The following is a 17843-nucleotide window of genomic DNA, read 5'->3' on the forward strand; positions in this document are numbered from 1 at the left end:
AATTATTAACCCCCACGTAAAAACAGATCTCAGCCTACAGAATGAATATGAACTCTTAATAGAGAAAATCAACTCTCAATATCAACTATCCTAGTTACCAAACTAGTAAGTTGATATAAGAAAACTTATAAAGGTAAAGTGGCCACATACCGCAAACAGCCCAACTTGTAAGAGATGGCACTCATCCCTCAACTGAAGCAGCAGCAAAAGTATTAGAGTCAGCGGCTAGTCTGCTGCTAGCTAAAACATACTCCATCGTGCAGCTTCCTAAATTGAAAGCTGCAATTGTCCCCATACACCGGCACCCAAACATCAGTGCCTGAAGTGCAATAATATAACGGCGCCATTTTGACATCTGTGCCACCTATATATGTATAGCCGCGAATGTGGCAAAGTACTCTCTCTGGAAGCAGCCATGTACAGCAACGCCCATTAAAGCTGAGTGAAATAGAGTAACTGCGCCATTCTAACATCTGCGCCTACAAATATATGAAACTGCAAAGGCAGTAAATTATTCCCTCTGAAAGCGGCCCTGTACAGCAGCGCCCATTAAAACAGAGTGAAATTGAGTAACGGCTCTATTCTAATGTCTGCGCCTACAAATATAAGAAACCGCAAAAGCGGCAAACTACTCCCTCTGAAAGCGGCCCTGTACAGCAGCGCCCATTAAAACAAAGTAAGATGGAATAACGGCACTAATTTAACATCAGCGCCAAAGATAAATGTGCACCGCAAATGCAGTAAATTGCCCGCTCTAAAAGCGGCCCTGAACAGCAGCACCTAAAACAGAGCTCAAACAGAGATTGCAATTTCAGAGTTCAATATATACAATTAGGGCAGTCACCAAACCTACTTGACTTCTCCAAGCATACTGGCCACAGTATTAGCTAAATTACAGCCATTGAGGAAAAAGCAACTGATCCTGTTATCCACTGTAGACTGACTCTGAAAAAGAAGACTGTCACTCCTAATATTTAAGTCAAACCCCTCTCTACATTGGGTACACCACAATGGGTAGAATTTTTTTTTATTAATAAACAGAATTTATGCTTACCTGATAAATTACTTTCTCTTGCGGTGTATCCAGTCCACGGATTCATCCTTACTTGTGGGATATTCTCCTTCCCTACAGGAAGTGGCAAAGACAGCACACAGCAGAGCTGTCCATATAGCTCCCCCCCTAGCTCCACCCACCAGTCATTCGACCAAAGGATAAGAAGCCAAAGGAGAAACCATAGGGTGCAGTGGTGACTGTAGTTTAAACAAAACATTTTTAAACCTGACTTAATTGCCAGGGCGGGCCGTGGACTGGATACACCGCAAGAGAAAGTAATTTATCAGGTAAGCATAAATTCTGTTTTCTCTTGCAAGGTGTATCCAGTCCACGGATTCATCCTTACTTGTGGGATACCAATACCAAAGCTTTAGGACACGGATGAAGGGAGGGAACAAGACAGGTACCTTAAACGTAAGGCACCACTGCTTGCAAAACCTTTCTCCCAAAAATAGCCTCCGAAGAAGCAAAAGTATCGAATTTATAAAATTTGGCAAAAGTATGCAGTGAAGACCAAGTCGCTGCCTTACAAATCTGTTCAACAGAAGCCTCATTTTTGAAAGCCCATGTGGAAGCCACTGCTCTGGTAGAATGAGCAGTAATTCTTTCAGGAGGCTGCTGGCCAGCAGTCTCATAGGCCAAACGGATGATGCTTTTCAGCCAAAAGGAAAGAGAGGTAGCAGTCGCTTTCTGACCTCTCCTCTTACCAGAATAGATAACAAGTTGCTTGTAAATAGAACTTTAAAGCACGAACTACATCAAGATTATGCAAAAGACGTTCCTTCTTCGAAGATGGGTTAGGACACAGAGAAGGAACAACTATTTCCTGGTTAATATTCTTGTTAGAAACAACTTTAGGAAGAAAACCAGGTTTGGTACGCAAAACTACCTTATCTGCGTGTTACACCAGATAAGGTGAATCACACTGTAAAGCAGATAATTCTGAGACTCTTCGAGCAGAAGAGATAGCTACCAAAAACAAAACTTTCCAAGATAACAACTTAATATCTATGGATAGTAAAGGTTCAAACGGAACCCCTTGAAGAACTGAAAGAACTAGATTTACACTCCATGGCGGAGCCACAGGTTTATAGACAGGCTTGATTCTGACTAAAGCCTGTGCAAACGCTTTTGAACGTCCGGTACCTCTGCCAGACGCTTGTGCAAAAGGATAGACAGAGCAGATATCTGTCCCTTTAAAGAACTAGCCGACAATCCTTTCTCCAAACCGTCTTGGAGAAAAGACAATATCCTGGGAATCCTAATCTTACTCCATGAGTAACCCTTGGATTCACGCCAACAAAGATATTTCCACCATATCTTAGTCTTGGTAGACTTTCCTGGTGACAGGCTTTCTAGCCTGGATCAGAGTATCTATAACTGACTCTGAAAAACCACGCTTTGAAAGAATTAAGCGTTCAATCTCCAAGCAGTCAGACGTAGAGAAACTAGATTTGGATGCTTGAACGGACCCTGTATTAGAAGGTCCTGCCTCATTGGCAGTGTCCATGGTGGCACAGATGACATGTCCACTAGGTCTGCATACCAAGTCCTGCGTGGCCACGCAGGCGCTATCAAAATCACTGACGCCTTCTCCTGCTTGATTCTGGCGATCAGACGAGGGAGAAGAGGAAACGGTGGGAAAACATAAGCCAGATTGAAGGACCAAGGCGCTACTAGAGCATCTATCAATGCCGCCTTGGGGTCCCGGGACCTGGATACGTAGAGAGGAAGCTTGGTGTTCTGACGGGACGCCATCAGGTCCAACTCTGGAATGCCCCATAGCTGAGTCAGCTGTGCAAATACCTCCGGGTGGAGTTCCCACTCCCCCGGGTGAAAAGTCTGACGACTTAGAAAACCTGCCTCCCAGTTGTCTATACCTGGGATGTGAATTGCTGAGAGATGGCAGGAGTGGGCCTCCGCCCGCCTGATTATTTTGGTTACTTCCCTCATCGCTAGAGAACTCTTTGTTACCCCCTGATGATTGAAGTAAGCTACAGTCGTAATGTTGTCCGACTGAAATCTTATGAATTTGGCCGCAGCTAGTTGAGGCCATACCTGAAGCGCGTTGAAAATCGCCCTCAGATTGAGCTACAGATGGCCGAGGAATGGAATGAAGAACTCGGCAAGTAGTTAAAAGTTTCAACTTTCTGACCTCCGTCAGAAATATTTTCATTTCTACCGAATCTATTGGTGTTCCTAGGATGGGAACCCTTGTGAGTGGGGACAGGGAACTCTTTTTGATGTTCACCTTCCACCCGTGAGACCTTAGAAAGGCCAATACAATCTCTGTGTGAGCCTTGGCTCTGTGAAAAGACGGCGCCTGAATTAAGATGTCGTCCAAATAAGGCGCCACTGCTATGCCTCGCGGTCTTAGAAGCGCCAGAAGGGACCCTAGCACCTTTGTGAAAATTCTGGGAGCAGTGGCTTAACCGAATGGAAGAGCCACGAGCTGGTAATGCTTGTCTAGAAAAGCGAACCGGAGGAACTGATGATGATCTTTGTGGATTAGGATATGCAGGTACGCATCCTTTAGATCCATGGTAATCATATATTGACCTTCCTGGATCATTGGTAAGATTGTCCGAATGGTCTCCATCTTGAATGATGAGACTGAGGAATTTGTTTAGAAATTTGAGATCCAGGATTGGTCTGAAAGTTCCTTCTTTTTTGGGAACCACAAACAGGTTTGAGTAAAACCCCAGCCCTTGTTCCGCAATTGGAACTGGGTGGATCACTCCCATTGTATGTAGGTCTTCTACACAGCGTAAGAACGCCTCTTTCTTTGTCGTGTCTGTAGACAGACGAGAAATATGGAACCTTCCCCTTGGAGGGGAGTCATTGAATTCTAGAAGATATCCCTGGGTAACAATCTCTAAAGCCCAGGGATCGAGAACATCTCTTGCCCAGGCCTAAGCGAAGAGAGAAAGTCTGCCCCCTACTAGATCCGGTTCCAGATCGGGGGCTACCCCATCATGCTGTCTTGGTAGCAGCTGCAGGCTTTTTGGCCTGTTTACCCTTGTTCCAGCCCTGATAAGGCTTCCAGGTTGCCTTCGGCTGTGAAGCGCTACCCTCTTGCTTTGCAGCTGTAGAGGCTGAAGCGGGACCGCTCCTGAAATTACGAAAGGAACGAAAATTAGCTTTGTTTTTAGCCTTAAAAGGCTTGTCCTGGGGGAGAGCATGGCCCTTTCCCCCGGTGATTTCTGAAATAATCTCTTTCAATTCTGGCCCGAAAAGGGTCTTTCCCTTGAAAGGGATATTTAACTATTTGGATTTTGATGACACATCGGCCGACCATGACTTGAGCCAAAGCGCTCTGCGTGCCATAATGGCAAAGCCTGAATTTTTTGCCGCCAACTTAGCTAATTGCAAAGCGGCATCTGTGATAAATGAATTAGCCAGCTTTAGAGCCTTAATTCTATCCATAATTTCGTCATATGAGGTCTCCGTCTGGAGCGACTCCTCCAGCGCCTCAAACCAGAAAGCCGCTGCAGTAGTTACAGGAACAATGCAGGCAATAGGTTGGAGAAGAAAGCCTTGTTGAACAAAGATTTTCTTAAGTAAACCTTCTAACTTTTTATCCATAGGATCTTTAAAAACACAACTGTCTTCAATTGGTATGGTTGTGCGCGCTTAGCAAGTGTCGAAACAGCCCCCTCTACCTTAGGGACCGTCTGCCACGAGTCCCGCCTAGGGTCAGTTATGGGGAACATTTTCTTAAAAATAGGTGGGGGGACAAAAGGGACATCTGGTCTATCCCACTCCCTAGTAACAATATCCGCGACCCTCTTAGGGATCAGAAATGCATCAGTGTATACCTCTAGGTACTTGTCCATTCTACACAACTTCTCTGGGACCACCATAGGGTCACAATCATCCAGAGTAGCTAATACCTCCCTGAGCAAAACGCGGAGGTGTTCCAATTTAAATTTAAATACTAATGAATCTGACTCTGCCTGATGAGAAACCTTTCCTGAATCGGAAATTTCTCCCTCAGACATCAAATCCCTCACCTACATTTCAGAGCGTTGTGAGGGTACATCAGATAAGGCTACCAAAGCTTCAGACTGCTCATAATCTGTTCTTAAAACAGAGCTATCACGCTTTGTAGGAAAAACTGGCAGTTTGGATAGAAAGGCAGCAAGGGAATTATCCATAACTGTCGCTAGTTGTTGCAATGTAATAGGGGCAGACGCACTAGAGGCACTAAGCGTCGCTTGCACGGGCGTAACTGGTTGTGACACATGGGGAGAGGTAGACGGACTATCCTCATTACCTTCAGTCTGAGAATCATCTTGGGCCACATTTTTAAGTGCAACAATATGATCTTTAAAGTGTATAGGCATATTAGTGCAATTGGGACACATTCTGAGAGGGGGTTCCACCATGGCTTCTAAACACATTGAACAGACTAGTAGCATACACAAGCAAGCTTGGAAAACACTTTAATCAAATAAAAAACACAATTTGAAAAAAAGTTACTGTGCCTTTAAGAAATTTTCACAGTATGTACCTAATGCTTTAATATGATTGCACAGCAAGTTTCAGAACTATTAACCCCTTAATGCCCAAACCGGAGCAGCCTAAAGCCAACAAGAGCACACAATTTTACGAAAACAGTGAAAAATGCACCAATCCTTTTGAAATTTTCACAGTATGTACCTAAGGCTTTAATATGATTGCACAGCAAGTTTCAGAACGATAAACCCCTTAATGCCCAAACCGGAGCAGCCTAAAGCCAACAACCGGTTAACAAACTACAGCACCTTGCCACAGCTTACTGCTGTGGCCCTACCTGCCCTTAGGGATCAATTTTGGGGAAACAAAGCTTCTTCTAGGCCCTCAATCAGCAGCAGGGCCCTCCATGTGAAGCAGCATGAACTTGTCTTTCAAGCTAAATTAGGCCTCTCCCACTCCACTCAGGAGTTGTGAGGCCTACAAAAATCACTTCTAAGTGACTAAATTTATGCCATGTGGATATAACCCCAGTAAAACACTCCAAAGTGCTTAAAAAGGTGTCTCCAATGAGTATTTCTTAATAAATAATCGATTGCCCTGCATTAGTGTCAACCAGCCTATTTAGCCCCGTCATGTAAGCATTCAATTCTATACTAAATCTCAGAACATAGCTTACCCTCCCCACATGGGGATCTTGTCAGTCTTCTAGCATTATCTCAGTCTTGTCTAGAAATAAATGACTGAACATACCTCATTGCAGTCAAGCCTGCAAACTGTTCCCCCCAACTGAAGTTTTCTAGTACTCCTCAGTCCTGTGTGGGAACAGCAGTGGATTTTAGTTACAACATGCTAAAATCATTTTCCTCTCAGCAGAAATCTTCATCACTTTTCTGCTAGAGAGTAAATAGTACAAACCGGTACCATTTAAATATAACAAACTCTTGATTGAAGATATAAAACTACAATTCTAACACCACATTCACTTTACCCTCCCTGAGAGAGAACCTAGTGCGTTAACGCAGCAAAGAGAATGACTGGGGGTGGAGCTAGGGGGGAGCTATATGGACAGCTCTGCTGTGTGCTCTCTTTGCCACTTCCTGTAGGGAAGGAGAATATCCCACAAGTAAGGATGAATCCGTGGACTGGATACACCTTGCAAGAGAAATAGACTCCACTGCCCAAATTAAATCCCTTATATATGGTAGATAAAAGGGATAGGTGCTAATCCCCACTAGGGATCTTTGACCATATAAAGTATAAGTGCAGTCCTCCCACCTGGAAGATAAAAAAAGGCACATACCTGATCTGTAGTAGGGCAGGAGCGCTTCTAGGTGTGATAGATGGCCACATCTATCATGGACCTGTATCTAGCCGTCCGGCAGGAGGACAGCTTACACGATATGAGAGGACACATACTCCTCACAGAGACCTGTAGAAAGAGAAAGAACAGAGTAAACCTACTCTGACTTTCTATACTAGGGCAGCAAATATGTTAGGAAAACGCAGTGAGGCCCACCTTACACGTTCCTAACCACTACCCTTACAGAAGAGATTAACGTGGAGTACGGCTTGACCCAAAAATCTTGCTTGAAGCGAAGGGAATTCCATTTTCATCAGACACCAAAACTTCACGTCCTCCATTGACAGAGGCATAAAGAATGACTGGGGTTTGTGGGAAGGTGAGTGATACAGATTTGCTTTACTTCTCCAAGGGGTGTTCCCTGCATTTCTGTATGTGAAGGAAAGACAAGCCCAGTGCAATATAGCACTGCATAACTTGAGATTTCTGCAGCATTTACACTTTGTGATTTGTATTTTATATTACTTTGCACTTGAGAATATTTTTTATTACATTTAAACTTTGCACTTTCTGTTTAATTTTGTATACAGTAGTGTATTTAGGATTGTGATTTTACATAATCTGATTATGCTTTGACAATTTCTGTTTAACTTTAACAAATTAGGATCATACTTTGTATATTTACGTGCATCTTTTGGCATGTCACTTTGTATTTGTTCTATTTAAATAAAACTTAAAACTGACAGCTTCAGTTTCCCAGAGAACTTCATTACTATCTATGGGCCTGATAAGCAAAGATTCTCTAGTTTGGAGAGAAATTATAGTGCAGACTTCACAGGGGCTGAACTTACTGAATTCTTTAAGAAAAATTACAAAACCTGAAAGTCCAGAGAGATGCCTTCCATAGAAACTAATAAGGCTCTCTGGGATACAGAATTTCACAGAGTAGAGAGAAGTTAACAGTACCCCTGGGACTGATATAGATTCAGTCTGCAGAAAATTAAACTAAAATGTCTTCACTACAATTTAACTTGTTTTTGCCATTAGTTTAGTATATATTACATTTCTGTCAGTTAAATAAGTGTATTGTGAAATATGAGCAAACTCCACTTGCATACAGCTGGCGAGAAAAATCAGTGAACTTGTTTAAAATACATAGAGCATTTCACAAGAATTGTGAGAGAGCTTCAGACATACTTTGGAAACTGCCCTGTCCCTCCCACTTTCTGAAGCTCTGTTTTATTTCACGTTAGAGAAAATACAAAAGGCAATGTAATTTGCAAAAAATACACAGAAATATACAAAGTATTATCCTAATTTGCTAAAATAACACACAGTATTCCAGAATTTGTAAATTCACTGCTGGATCTAAATCTAAATGTATTAAAATATAAAATAGAAAGTGTAAATATTTTATGTAATAATAATAAAAGGACCCAATCTAAAGCTTAAAGTAATGTAAAATATAATATACTGCACTGAGCTTGGCTCTCCTTCACATACAGAAATGCATGGAAAGCTCCGTAGACAAGTATAGCAAAATTACTACTACTCTTTTTGAAATTCACTCAGACTAAGTGCTTTTGAGTTGTCTTTTGATTATGCATTTATTGAATATACTAGGACAGATATTTAAAACAGTCGAAATGTCAACCTGCAGGACGCATACTGCAATTTTTCTGCATTTCTGATTTTACATTGCCTAACAAAACAGAAAAAAAAAGTAGTGGTAACAAATTTCGGCATAACAAAAATATGCTTTGCATTGGCCGGGAATCGAACCCGGGCCTCCCGCGTGGCAGGCGAGAATTCTACCACTGAACCACCAATGCTACAGCTGTACTACACACCGACAGCTGTTTATTTGAATGGAAATTCAGTGAAATTTGTAGGAAAAATGCAGCTATATGAATTAGGTGTATAGGTTTGTATTTGCACAACTAAACATCCTATTTGACTAGCGCTGTACATACCCCCCCCCCCCCCATATGCCATATGTAAAATTATAGTTTATAGGTTGAGGGCAGATTTGTATGATCAGATGATGAATTTATAAATAGAAGAAATCACACTTGCATTCTACAGGAAACCACCCTCCAGGACACAGCACAAAAAACAATATTTGCTGCCAAAAATATATAAATAAAATTCAATTGCATTGGCTAATGATCAAATCATGGTAGGCGAGAAATCTACCACAAAACCACCAATGCTACTACAGCTGGACATCACAAAATACAGTTGTAGTGTTATACATACAAAATCATATGTCACATGCCACATCACCAAACAGAAAAATACATTAAAAGGAACAGGAGGATAAAAAGATGGAAATCTGCAGTGTAAATTCAAGTTTCAAAAGTTAATTTTTAAAATCTCCTGAACAAAGTGGAGAATACATTTAAAGAACACATACATACTGTATATATATATATATATATATATATATATATATATATATATATAGGCGATTGACCAATTGCATGATGTATTAGTAAGGAAAATGTCAGAAAAAAAATCTAAATTTAAACTAAGTGCTTATGCATTGTTTTTTTTTATTATGCATGTTTTGAATATGCTACTATATTGTATTTAGTGGTCCTTTAAGTACCCAAAAGACAGATTTTTAAGTCCAAATGTCAACCTGTAGGACACATTCTGCAATTTTACTGCCTTTCTGATTTTACATTGCTTAACAGAACAGAGAAAAAACAGTGGTAACAAAATTTGGCATAACAAAAATTTGCTTTGCATTGGCCGGGAATCGAACCCGGGCCTCCCGCGTGGCAGGCGAGAATTCTACCACTGAACCACCAATGCTACAGCTGTTGTAAACTTAACAAACAGCTGTCTTCTTCTACTTCAAACTGCTGTGTGAAATCTGATCCTGTAACATCACCATTCTAATCAGAAACATATGTTAAACCGAATCCAGTCAAAATAGCTACACTCAGTATGATAAAACCAGCAGTTAAAATATTACTCCATTTAGATGCCTAAAGGTTACTATTTTTCAATTTTATCAGTTTATTGCCCTAAAAAGTTTTTTTTTTCTAGGAACACCTCAAAATTAAGCAGAAAGAATGTTTCCAGAATGGGAAGATTGAGAGGAAATGCTACTTGCACTTTCATTGCTATGGATCTTCTCATTTAAAGGGACATTCAAGATAAAAAGAAAACTTATGCTTACCTGATAAATGTATTTCATTTTTAAGGCGCGAGTCCACGGATCATCTTAATTACTATTGGGATATTCACCTCCTGGTCAGCAGGAGGCGGCAAAGAGAACCATAGCAAAGCTGTTAAATAGCTCCTCCCTTCCCTTCCACTCCAGTCATTCGACCGAAGTTAAGGAAAGAAAAGAAAAACCAAGGTGCAGAGGTGTTTGAAGTTTATAATAATTAACAACCTGTCTAAAAGAACAGGGCGGGCCGTGGACTCATCGTGTCAAAAAATAAATACATTTATAAGGTAAGCATAAATTTTCTTTTCTTTTTTTAAGACACGATGAGTACATGGATCATCTTAATTACTATTGGGATCCAATACCCAAGCTAGAGTACACAGATGATACGGGAGGGACAAGACAGGGAACCTAAAAGGAAGGCACCACTGCTTGAAGAACTTTTCTCCCAAAAGCTGCCTCAGCCGAAGCAAAAGTGTCAAATTTGTAAAACTTTCAAAAAGTGTGAAGAGAGGACCAAGTTGCAGCCTTGCAAATTTGTTCCATAGAAGCTTAATTTTTGAATGCCTATGAGGAAGCAACAGCTCTCATGGAATGAGCTGTAACCCTCTCGGGAGGCTGATGTCCAGCAGTCTCATATGCAAAATGTATGATACTCCTCAGCCAAAAAGAAAGAGAAGTAGCCGTAGCTTTCTGTCCCTTACGTTTTCCCGAGAAAACCACAAACAGAGAAGAAGACTGACGATAATCCTTAGTCGCCTGCAGGTAAAACTACGTCCAAATTGTGTAGAAGCCGTTCCTTCTTACAAGAAAGATTAGGATACAAAGAAGGAACAACAATCTCCTGATTAATGTTCCGATCAGAAACAACCTTAGGAAGAAATCCTAATCTAGTACACAACACTAACTTATCTGAATGGAAAATAAGGTAATGATATTCGTACTGCAATGCCGACAGCTCTGACACTCTACAAGCTGAAGAAATAACAACAAGAAACAAAACCTTCCAAGATAATAACTTAATATCTAAGGAATGCATAGGCTCAAACGGAACCCCCTGAAGGACACTGAGAACTAAATTAAGACTCCAAGGAGGAGTAACTGGTTTAAACACAGGCCTGATTCTGACCAAGGCCTGACAAAAAGACTGTACATCTGGAACATCCGCCAGACGTTTGTGTAACAAAATAGATAAAGCTGAGATTCGACCCTTTAGGGAAGTCGTCGATAAACCTTTCTCCAAACTCTCTTGGATAAAAGACAAAATTCTAGGAATCCTAACTCTATTTCATGAGAACCCTTGGATTCACACCAAAAAAGATATTTACGCCTAACTTTTATGGTAAATCTTCCTAGTTACAGGCTTACGGGCCTGAATCATGGTCTCTATGACCGGCTCAGAAAACCCCCGCTTGGATAAGATTAAGCGTTCAATCTCCAAGCAGTCAGCTTCAGAGAAACTAGATTTGGATGAAGGAAGGGCCCCTGAATGAGAAGATCCTTCCTCAACAGGAGTCTCCAAGGTGGCAGAGACATCATCTTCACCAGATCCGCATACCAAATCCTGCGAGGCCAGGCCGGTGCTATGAGAATCACTGAGGCCCTCTCCTGTTTGATTTGAGCTATTACCCGAGGAAGAAGTGCAAACGGAGGAAATAGGTATGCTAGCTTGAAGGTCCAAGGAACCGCCAGAGCATCTATCAGAGCCTCCTGGGGGTCTCTGGACCTCGATCCGTTTCTCGGGAGCTTTGCATTCTGCCGCGATGCCATGAGATCTAATTCTGGCTGACCCCACTTGAGAATCAGGTCGGAGAACACTTCCGGATGGAGCTCCCACTCCCCCGGATGAAAGGTCTGCCTGTTCAGGAAGTGCGCCTCCCAGTTGTCCACCCCTGGGATGTGGATCGCTGATAGACAGCACAAATGGGCCTCCGCCCACTGAATTATCTTGGCTACCTCTGTAATCGCCAAGGAACTCCTCGTTCCTCCCTGATGATTGATGTAAGCCACTGAAGTTATGTTGTCTGACTGGAACCTGATAAACTGGACCATGGCTAACTGAGGCCAGGCAAGAAGAGCATTGTAGATCGCTCTCAATTCTAGAATGTTTATAGGAAGAATAGACTCTGACTGAGTCCAAATTCCCTGAGCCTTTAGGGAACCCCATACTGCTCCCCATCCTAGAAGGCTGGCGTCTGTTGTCACAATCACCCATGCTGGTCTGCGAAAGCATGTTCCTTGGGAGAGATGATCCAGAGACAACCACCAAAGAAGAGAATCCATTGTCTCCTGATCCAGAGATATTCAAGGAGACAAGTCCGCATAATCTCCGTTCCATTGTCTGAGCATGCTTAACTGCAGAGGTCTGAGATGGAACCGAGCAAACGGGATGATGCCCCTTGCCGCTACCATCAGCCTGATTACCTCCATACACTGAGCTACTGACGGCCAGAGAGTAGACTGAAGGACTAGGCAAGTATCGACAATCTTTGATTTCCTGACTTCTGTCTGGACCTAAGGAACTCTTTTCCAAATTTATTTTCCACCCGTGAGTTCTCAGGAAAGATAACACTGTTTCGGTGTAACATACTGCTTGTTGAAAGGTTGGAGCCTGAACCAGAATGTCATCTAGATAAGGCGCCACCCGATGCCCCGTGACTGAAGCACCGCCAAAAGAGACCCCAGAATTGTTGTGAAAATTCTGGGAGCAGTGGCCAGGCCGAAAGGAAGAGCCACGAACTGAAAGAGTTTGTCCTGGAAGGCAAACCTTAGGAAACTGTGATGGTCCCTGTGAATAGAAACATGCAGGTAAGCGTCCTTTAAATACACTGTTGTCATGAATTGAGGCTCCTGGATTAAGGGAAGAATGGAACGAATAGTTTCCATCTTGAAGGACGGAACCCTTAGGAATTTGTTTAGGCTCTTGAGGTCTAAAATAAGTCTGAAAGTTCCATCCTTTTTGGGAACCACAAACAGATTGGAATAAAACCCCAGACCCTGTTCCTGAACTGGAATGGGAACAATTATTCCCAGGACGGAGAGGTCTCTTACACAATGTAAAAACGCCTCTCTCTTTATCTGGTCTGCAGATCGGGGGCATGCCCTTCATGCAGTCTTGGATTCGACAGAAGGCTTCTTGGACTGCTTTCCCTTAGTCCAAGACTGGTTAGATCTCCATGCAGGCTTAGCTTGTTCCTGCTTAGAGGAGAAGAGGAAGAATTTCCTTTGAAGTTTCAAAAGGAACGAAAATTACTCTGTTGTCCTTTCTGCTTGTTTCTCTTATCTTGAGGAAGAAGATGACCCTTACCTCCCGTGATATCAGAGATAATCTCTGTTAGGCCAGGTCCAAACAAGGTCTTCCCCTTGTAAGGAATAGCCAGAAGCTTAGACTTAGAAGACACATGCGCAGACCAAGGTTTCTCTGCGGGCAAGAATAAAGAAACCTGAAATCTTAGCTCCCAGCTTAATAATTTGAAGGGAAGCATCCGTAATAAAGGCATTGGCAAGCTTCAGAGCCTTTATCCTGTCCTGGATCTCTTCTAAGGAAGTCTCAGTCCTGAGAGACTCAAACAATGCATCAAACCAATAGGCCGCCGCACTAGTGACGGTAGCAATGCACGTAGTAGGTTGCCATTGCAAACCCTGGTGAACATAAATCTTCTTAAGAAGGCCCTCTAACTTCTTATCCATAGGGTCCTTGAAAGCACAACTATCCTCTATGAGAATAGTACCTCGCTTGGCTAAGGTAGAAATGGCCCCTTCCAACTTAGGAACTGTTTGACAAGCCTCCTTAAAGGGACAGTCTACTCAAAAAATGTCTCCCCTTTAATTTGTTCCCAATGATCCACTTTACCTGCTATAACCTCAAAGTAGCTGTCCAATTTACTAAACTTCTCAGGGACAATCACAACTGTAGAGTCACAATCATCCAAAGTAACTAAAACCTCCCTAAGAAACAGGCGGAGGTGTTCTAGTTTAAACCTAAAGGTTAAAACCTCCGAATCTGTCAGAGGCAAAGCACTTCCTGAATCTGAGATCTCCCCTCAGATACTGCAGCAGTACCCTCCTCTTTGTGTCCTTGGGAGGGTACCTGCGAAATTGCAACAATTGCATCAGAACTTACTGAATGCCTGGTTTTCCTTTTACGCTTTCCTTGTAACATTGGAAAAGCAGACAACGCATCAGAAACTGCAGACGACATGAGGGAAGCAATGTCTTGTAAAGTAACCCCTGAAGGAGTTATAGTGGAAGTGCAGGGCACTGCTTGTGAGGGCGGTAAACCTTGGGACGCTTGAGGAGAAAGCTGTGGTTATACATTGATCATTGGAATTACACTCCTGAACAGCATCCTCTTAAGTAAATGATGGTTCAGCAAAAAGTCTGTCCCTATAGCTTAAAGTCCTCTCAATACATGAGGAACAAAAATGGATTGGTGGTTCCACATTGGCATTAAAACATAAAGAACAAGTGATAGCTTGCAAAGACTCTTGGTCCATCTTAACTTCACAATAGTTCACAAATTTTGGCAATGTTTTGATCCAATTTAAAACTGACAATAAAACGTTAGTGCCTCTTTAAATGTTAAACCGGAAAACTTTTTATTTTATTTTATTTAATTTAATACAACATTAAATATTAGCTCTTATGTACACCTCTACACCTCAACAGAACCCTGCTGAGGTACCTACCTTACTGCCTCACTGCTTAGACACGAGATGTACCCAGAACCGGAACTCTGCAGGATAAACAACGCATCCAGACCTCTGAAGGATGTCGCTCCCTTCTATCAGCGATGCGCAGCAGAGACCAAACAAGCGCTTATGAAGAGCGCAGAGGATACAAACAGTAAAAACAGAAAGGGCGCGCAAACTGTTCCCTACAGGAAAAAGGAAGCCAGAAACGGCGCGCAAATCTTTTTCCTAGAACCGCCCATCGTGGGCGTGCCAAAGTAAGCCATCTCCCGGTCGCATGAATTACTAAACGCGCCGGGAGATGAGAACCACACAGCCAAAGCTATCAGCCCCAGTGCCCGCACAGTTACTGTCTAATAAAGTACCCAATCCATGAGTCTCTTTATGGTCCCATGAGAGTCAAGTGCCTCAGTGTCTGAGAATTGTCCATCAGATACTAATGTCAGCAATTACCTCCTCATCTGCCCGACAGTGAAAGCAGCTCCAGGTTTAAGAAGTTCTCTCCTTCCTTTGGACCTGCGATAAAAGAAAACGGAGTAAGAACTCTCAGTATGTCAGAAGTAGGGCAGCATCAGTATGGGAGGTGAAGTGAGAATTATGTCCCACAAGTTCCCATTGCTCTAAAGCCACCAATGCTCTACTGAAAAGACTGATATGGACTACGGCTACACCCCAGGACAAAGCAGCACAATCTTGCACTACTTTAAAAATAATAAACTCTTGATTGAAGAATCTATACTAACACCTCACTTTACCACTTCCTATCACTAACGTAGGCAAAGAGAATGACTGGAGTGGGAGGGAAGGGAGCAGCTATTTAAAAGCTTTGCTGTGGTGCTCTTTGCCGCCTCCTGCTGACCAGGAGGTGAATATCCCAATAGTAATTAAGATGATCTGTGGACTCATCGTGAATTAAAAAAGAAATTAATCTTTCATGATTGAAAAAGAGCACACCATTTTAAGAAACTTTCCAATTTACTTCCATTACCAAATTTTGAACAATAATTTTATATGCACAATTTATTAGGCACCAGCTCCTACTGAGCATGTGCACAAACTCACAGGGTATGCATATACTATTCTGTGATTGGCTGACAGGAAAAAAAAAATCTAATGCTTTTGTGAAATTCAGATTGTTATTGCATTGTTTTTTTATTATGCACTTGCATGTATTTGGTGGTCCTTTAAAAAGTAAAGTAAAGTCTAAATTAAGTTTTCATGATTCAGTCTAATTTGCTTTTATCATCAAATTTGTTTTGTTTTCTTCGTATTCTTAGTTGAAAGCTAAACCTAGATAGGCTCATATGCTAATTTCTAAGCCCTTGAAGGCCGCCTCTTATCTGAAGCATTTTACAGTTTTGCACAGCTAGAGGGAATTAGTTCATGTATTTCATATAAAAAAAATTGTGCTCACACACGTGGAGTTATTTAAGAGTCAGCACTAATTGCCTGAAATATAAATCTGTCAATAGATCTGAGATAAGGAGGCAGTCAGCTAATTTCTAAACCCTTGATGGTCGCCTCTTATCTAAAAAGCAAAATTTATGCTTACCTGAAAATCTGTATTTCCGGATATGGCGAGTCTACAACGTCATCATTTACTGTTGAGAATATCACTCCTGGACAGCAGGAGGAGGCAAAGAGCACCACAGCCAAGCTGTTAAGTATCACTCCTCATCCCACAAACCCCAGTCATTTAACCGTAGGGAAATGGAAAACAAAAAGGAGTAATACTAAATATTAATACTAAAGGTGTAGAGGTGCCTGAGGTTTAGACAAAAAAAAAAAAAACTGTCTTGAAATCATGGGCGGGGTCGTGGACTCACCATATCCGGAAATAAATAAATTTATCAGGTAAGCATTAATTTGTATTTCTTTCCTAAGAAATGGTGAGCCCACGACATCATATATTACTGTTGGGAACCAATACCCAAGCTAGAGGACACAGATGACTATGGAGGGACAAGAGAGGCAGACCTAAACAGAAGGCACCACCGCTTGAAGAACCTTTCTCCCAAAAGAGGCCTCAGCCGAGGCAAAAGTATCAAATTTATAAAAAATTTAAAAAGTATGTAAAGAGGACCAAGTTGCCGCCTTGCAAATCTGTTCCACAGAAGCTTCATTTTTGAAAGCCAAAGAAGAGGAAACAGGTCTCGTGGAATGAGCCGTAATTCTCTCAGGAGGCTGCTGACCAGCAGTCTCATAAGCGAAACAAATAATACTTCTCAACCAGAGAGAAAGAGAAGTAGCAGTAGCTCTCTGACCCTTATGTTTCCCTAAGAAACAAACAAACAGGGCAGAAGACCGGTTGAAAATCCTTAGTCGCCTATAGGTAGAATTTCAGAGCATGCACAACATCCAGGTTGTGCAACATAGGTTACTTATGAGAAGAAGGATTAGCACATAGAGAAGGAACAACAATTTCCTGATTACATTTTCTACTGACACCACTTTAGGAAGAAAACCTAACTTCGTACGAAGAACTAGCTTATCAGCATGAAAAATAAGATAAGGCGAATCACACTGCAAAGCTGAGAGTTCCAAAACTCTCCGAGCAGAAGAGAGAGCAATAAGAAACAAACCTTTCCAAGTTAACTTAATATCTATGGAAAGCAATGGCTCAAACTGAGCCTGCTGCAAAAACATAATTTATGCTTACCTGATAAATGTATTTCTCTTGTGGTGTATCCAGTCCACGGATCATCCATTACGACCGAAACTAGCCGAGAAAGGAGAAACCATAGGGTGCAGTGGTGACTGTAGTTTAAAATTTAGACCTGCCTTAAAAGGACAGGGCGGGCCGTGGACTGGATACACCACAAGAGAAATAAATTTATCAGGTAAGCATAAATTATGTTTTCTCTTGTTAGGTGTATCCAGTCCACGGATCATCCATTACTTGTGGGATACCAATACCAAAGCTAAAGTACACGGATGAAGGGAGGGACAAGGCAGGTACTTAAACGGAAGGGACCACTGCCTGTAGAACCTTTCTCACAAAAATAGCCTCCGAAGAAGCAAAAGTATCAAATTTGTAAAATTTTGAAAAGGTATGAAGCGAAGACCAAGTCGCCGCTTTGCAAATCTGTTCAACAGAAGCCTCATTTTTAAAGGCCCAGGTGGAAGCCACAGCTCTAGTAGAATGAGCTGTAATCC

At 42.0% G+C, this 17843-nt stretch overlaps 1 protein-coding gene and 2 non-coding genes across 3 annotated transcripts in view; all 3 read right to left on the minus strand.

Annotated features, from left to right (window-relative positions):
- VAC14 (VAC14 component of PIKFYVE complex) overlaps positions 1 to 17843 on the minus strand; it is a 371973-nt gene that overhangs the window by 250520 nt on the left and 103610 nt on the right. The gene's annotated exons all lie outside the window — the stretch shown is intronic.
- On the minus strand, positions 8574 to 8644 carry TRNAG-GCC (transfer RNA glycine (anticodon GCC)). Its single transcript has one exon. It is a non-coding gene; the product is annotated as a tRNA-Gly (tRNA).
- Positions 9562 to 9632, minus strand: TRNAG-GCC (transfer RNA glycine (anticodon GCC)). The gene has a single exon. It is a non-coding gene; the product is annotated as a tRNA-Gly (tRNA).

The sequence above is a fragment of the Bombina bombina genome, chromosome 1 (genome assembly GCF_027579735.1).
Source record: "Bombina bombina isolate aBomBom1 chromosome 1, aBomBom1.pri, whole genome shotgun sequence".
NCBI lineage: Eukaryota > Metazoa > Chordata > Amphibia > Anura > Bombinatoridae > Bombina > Bombina bombina.